Here is a 6,000-nt window from a genome sequence, read left to right as displayed (position 1 = left end):
TTTTCTCGATGTGCATAACATCCAGACAATGCCGGACGTAGTGTGTCTTCCAATAAGGAAGGTCGTAGAAAATTGATTTCTTCTTCCAAGGATTCTCTTTGAACGATTATTTAGTACTAGCACTCCGCTTTCTTTTCCCAAGCACTTCATTGACGTTTTTAACCATCTCATAGACATCTTCACCAGCCAAAATTCTAGGAGGGGGTCGTTCTTCTGAATTTCCATCAAATGCTTGTTTCAATCTTCTATACGAGTGATCTCTTGGTAAGAATCTTCTATGACCCATAAAAACTGTTTTCTTACCATGCTTCAAACGGATGGAAGATGTGTCTTTCATGCAAATCGGACAACCAATCGAGCATTTCACAGAGTATCCTGACAAGTTTCCATAGGCCGGAAAATCGTTAATAGTCCACATTAACATTGCCCTTAAGTTGAACGAATCTCCACGGTAAGCGTCTTTAACTTTCACCCCTTTCTCTCATAACATCTTCAAATCATCGACCAACGGTGCCAAATAGACATCAATATCATTTCCTGGTTTATTCGGTCCTGAAATCAAAAGCGTTAACATCAAGAACTTTCTCTTCATACATAGCTTTGGAGGGAGATTGTAGTTCACAAGTATAACCGGCCAAACACTGTATTTACTGTTCATCATGCTGAATGGGTTCATTCCATCATAAGCTAGACCAAGGCGCAAATTTCGAGTATCAACACTGAAATCCTTATACGCTAAATCGAATGATTTCCACTGTGCAGCATCAGCAGGATGTCTCAACATACCATCATCGATACGCTTTTCGGAGTGCCAAACCATGTTCTTCGCGTGTTTGACACTATTAAACATTCGACGAAAGCGCGGCATTGGAGGAATGTACCATAACGACTGAAATATATTTAACAAAAATCAGTAATAAATAATTAATATGAGCTACATGTATTTCCTAATCAAGTGATGAAAATGTACGTACCTTAACTGGAACTCCTTTAACCCCGTTACATGGAATTCTACCCTTCTTCCACCGTGACTCTTTGCACGTCGGACATTCATCTAGATCTTCATACTCGTGTCTATATAAAACACAATCATTTGGGCACGCATGGAATTTCTCGTACTTCATGCCTAATGTACCCAAAGTCTTCTTTGTTTCATACATACTTAAAGGTACTTTATTGTCTTTCGGAAATGCTTCTTTCAGTGTTTCCAACAATAGAGTAAAACTAGTGTTTGTCCAACCCCCCGACGCCTTCAAATGAAATAATGTAACTAAAAATGACAACTTCGAATAGCTTGTACACCCTTCATATAATGGTGTCTCAGCATCATTCATCATGGACTCAAACAATTCCGGTCGCTCAACAAAATCGTCCTCCAAATCATTCATCATTGCGCACATATCATCAATATCATCTTCAACATCATCCTCATTTTCCGTAGAACGAAAAACCTCACCATGGTAGAACCATCTTTGATACGTTATCATTATTCCATATGCAAACAAATGGGTCCGAACGACATCAATCGAAAAATGTCTATGATTTCCACATTTAATACAAGGACAACGAATAGATTTCACATCTACCATGTTCTCTCTAGAAAAATCACAAAACTCATCTACACCTTTCTGATATATCTCATTCAATCTATTCTCCCACATCCATTTTCTCATCTTCATAGAAAAACCCTAATTATACAAAAAAAAATTGCCTGTTCTAATTAGTAAACTATCAAGAGAATAACAATTAGAACAAGTTAAAAAAGAACTTACAAGATTTGAATGTGCAGATGAGACTAGTAAACGAGGACGCTCTAGAATGAGTAGGAAAAGTACTGGAAATATTTTTTCGAGTGAGGTTATGAGAGAGTTCAAAGTGAAAAAGACCAGAAATGAGAATTTATATCACCAGTCTCGTGTCACTCGCCGCGGCGACATTTCTACTTCGCCGCGGCGAGAACATTCTACAACGCTTCCATAAGCGTTGTAGAATGTCCTCGCCGCGGCAAAAATATGCGTTCGCCGCGGCGACAAAATCACGCCGCGGCGAGGTACACATCTCCCGCAGCATGAGTTCTGCGCCGCGGCGGGAACACGTCGTTTCCGCGGCGAAAATCTTACCGAGAGCACCATGTTCCAGACATATAGTCTCGCCGCAACATCATACATTTTACGCCGCGGCGAATGTATTCCTCGCCGCGGCGACAATTCTCTTTCGCCGCGGCGAGGATTCTACAACGCTTGTTTAAGCGTTGTAGAAAGGTGTCGCCGCGGCGAAAATTGTATGCTGCCGCGGCGAGGACATCTAGGGTTACCTCGCTGCGGCGATGGCACATTTTCGCCGCGGCGAGAATTTTCTGGGTAACTCTCGCTGCAGCGAGAATTTGGTTTCGCCGCGGCGAGGATCCTACAACGCTTATTATAAGCGTTGTAGAAGCATCTCGCCGCGGCGAGAAATATACATCGCCGCGGCGAGATCCTACAACGCTTAGAATAAGCGTTGTAGAAGCGTTTTAAAATCTGAAAATTTTAAATTTTTTTAACTACCCGCCCATTTCATATTCTATACTTAGCGTTTTTTTTTCAATTGTCCCTCATTCTCATTACTTATTCTACTCATTTCTTATCATCTCTCTCTCCACTACTCATCTCTCTCGTCCCTCTCTCTCTCCGCCACTCTCTTGCCGCCCCGCCCCTCTCTCGCCACCACTCTCTCTCTCTCGGCCCTTCTCTCTCTCCCTCTCTCCGACCCTCACATCACTCATCTCTCACGGCGCCCCCGTCCCTCACCTCGCTGAGCCCCCGCGTCCTCGCCCCGCGCGCTCGCTCCCTCTCTCCGACCCTCACTTCACTCATCTCTCTCGACGCTCTCTCCCTCTCTCCGACCATCACCTCACTCACCTCGCTAAGCCCCTGCGCCCTCGCCCCTGCCCCGCCCCCTCCGTCACCTCACCGCGCGCCCACGCCGCCCTCCGGCCCTCACATTGCCGCGCGTCCTCCGGTCTCACCTCGCTCGCGCCCACCCTCACCTCGCCGCGCGCCCTCACCTCGCCGCGCGTCCTCACCTTCGCCGCCCTTGTGCTCGTCCAACTCCGGGTAATGTTTTTGAACATTTTTACATGGGCTTATTTAGTGTGAATTCGATATTGATTTGAAATTAGGAAGATATTGTATTGGATTTGAGTTTATTGAATTTAAGTTTGATATTGATTTGATTTGAGAAATATATTTGATATTACAGTGAATTGAGATTGAAATTGTGTTTTTGTTTAGAATCGGATTGGATTTGAGTTTATATTGTGATTTGAGTTGAGTTTATATTGGATTTTTATTACATTTGAGTTGAAATTTTGATTACATTTGAGTTGAAAATTGAATTATGTTTTGAATTTTGTTTATTAGATTCAATGTTGTCCACTACTACTACTTCTAGCGATAGTAGTAAAAGAAAAATTAGAAGACAACTAGCACTAAATTCCGATGAAAAAGGAAAAAGAAGAAACACTCTTATGAGTCGGGTTAATAAGGCCAAAACTCTAGGTAAAAAAATTCCGATACAATTTGATGAAAAGGGACAACCAATTGGTAAGGAGGGTGATGAGTTGTCGAGTTACTTTGGCGTGCTAGCTAGAGAATATGTTCCACTTTCGATGCGCGATTGGAGATCTAAAGAGAATAATCAAATTAAAGAACGGATTTGGAACGAAATGTTAGAAGGATTTACGATTCCTATTGAACAAAAGCACGACTGCCTTATGAGAGTCGGAGAAGCGGCAAGGTTATTTCGTCATGAGCTATACAACGATCTACTCAAAGATATCATCAACGATCCAATCGCCTTAAAGAGACCGGCTTGTGTTTTGAAATTCTACACAAGTGTCACCGAAGAAGATTGGATAGCATTTGTTGAGTATAGACGATCCGAAGTGTTCAAACAAACATCGGAACATGGGAAAGCAAATACCGGAAAGAGTGTGTACAAATCTCGAACGGGCCGAAATGGATATCGAAAGCTTGATCAAGAAAAGGTTAGGTTCATTTATTTTTTTTAGTTATTCCAAATTTGCCATTGTTTATTAATTATTGTATAATTACTTCTTACTAGCACAAAGAAACGGGGGAATGGCCTACGAAAGAGAAACTTTGGATTGACTCGCGAATGAAAGACGTAGATAACTACAAGGATGATAAAGACAAACTAATGGCAGAAAAAATCGTAAGTACTTTACATTTGTTATAACAATTAATCTTGTAATTTTATTTGAAAATAATTTTGTGTAGAAAACGTTATCACAACAAGCAACGCAAGGGACATGGGAGCCGGAATCGGGAAAGAGCATTTTGCAAGAAGCTTTGGGAACGTCGCGAGTTTGCGGTCAATCCAAACACACTTCGCGTTTCAAGTACTTTGTTCCTCCAACGCTGAACGAAGAATTAATTAGGATGCGTCGGGAGATGAGCGAGTTGAAATCTTTGGTGATGAAAGCCTTCGTTGGAAATGGTAGCATTAATGTCGGAGATGCTAATATCGAGTCGCCTAGTGTCGAGCGTGTGGAAGAGAATCTCAAGGACAAGGTTGTTGATGATGAAGAGATGGCAAACGTTGAAGAACACGTTAATGACGCGGTCTCTTTAGGTATGTTCATTATTTTTTTTTATCTATAAAGCTAAATATTTTGGTATTAAGATATTGATATATATATTCGTGATTTGCTTAGAACACGACGATGTTGGCGATCATCCGAAGATTGATCCTAACATCGTTGATGATCGTCCGAAGATCGATCATGTCGTTGTGGAAAAACCCAATAGTGTTCGTGCTAGTTGCTCATTGAATCCAACCACGCCGGTGACACCGAGTTCGGATGAAAGCGTCGAGTGTCTTCTTTTCATTGATGATGTTGTGAAAGGAGGCACAATTCATGTTGCAAATGGGCGAGCGTACATGAATGGAGGCGTAGTTCATTTCTCACCTTTGGAGGAAGGAAATTTACGCGTGGCAGTTTCGGGGGTTTTGATTAAAAAAGCAAAATTGCCAATTCCCACCAAAGAAGCTCAAACCATTGAAGATGCTATAGGCGGGTTTGTCTCGTGGCCAAAGAGACTCATAGAAATGGACACGGGAATAGAGAGTCGCGGTCCGGTTGTCAAACAACTCTCAAAGCTCGGTTTTGAGAGTGAAGCTAGCATCGACGATGCTAAGAAGATTTCGTACAAGGTGATTAATCCCAAGTATCGATTGCTCGCTCAACATGCCAACAAAGTAATGTTACCGGAAGGAGATGTGATTATGGTCAATGTTAGTCCAAGTCTCGCGGCTATCCCGATTCCGGTGTCATTTGAAGATGTTTCCGATTTTTTGCAATACTTGGAAATTGGCGCGGGGAGCATAACGGTTTATATGGAGTAAGAGTTTTCTTTATATACGTTTTTTAATATCAATGTTAAATATTTAGTGTTTTGATCAACTAAATATTTGTTTGTCATAGCTATCTACGCTCGAGGCTAGAAAAGGCGAAGAAGACTCGAAATTATTGTTTTATAAATCCGAGCTTAAGTTCGTACATCGAAAATGACGACGAGGAGGCTTATTTGTCAAAACGAGTCAATGACGTTGGAAACGTGGTACGACATTGCAAATTTGGTGAACTGGTTTTGATGTCGTATAACAAAGGTGCGCATTGGATGCTCGTTGTCCTCGACCTTTGGAGAAATAGCGCTATGTTCTTTGACCCGTTGAGAAATAAAATCCCAATCGATTTAAATCGATTGATAAAAAGGTAATATTTTGATTTCTTAAATAATTTTTATTATAAATCGTTCTAGTGGTTTTTTCTCTTATAATCTCCGTGTTATATAGGGTTCTTGTTGATTTCAAGCTCGAGCATCAAAACGCCCATAGTAACAGGCAATCAACGTACATCAAGGCTTGGGACGCTCCGAGACAAACGGGAAACACGGAATACGGGTATTTTGTGATTTCTTATATGCGTGATATAGT

The sequence above is a fragment of the Urtica dioica genome, chromosome 8 (genome assembly GCF_054948205.1).
Source record: "Urtica dioica subsp. dioica isolate 48M chromosome 8, U.dioica_male_clone48M_v1_H2, whole genome shotgun sequence".
Lineage (NCBI taxonomy): Eukaryota > Viridiplantae > Streptophyta > Magnoliopsida > Rosales > Urticaceae > Urtica > Urtica dioica.
The sequence above is the reverse complement of the archived record's forward strand: the minus strand, read 5'-3'. Positions refer to the sequence as shown.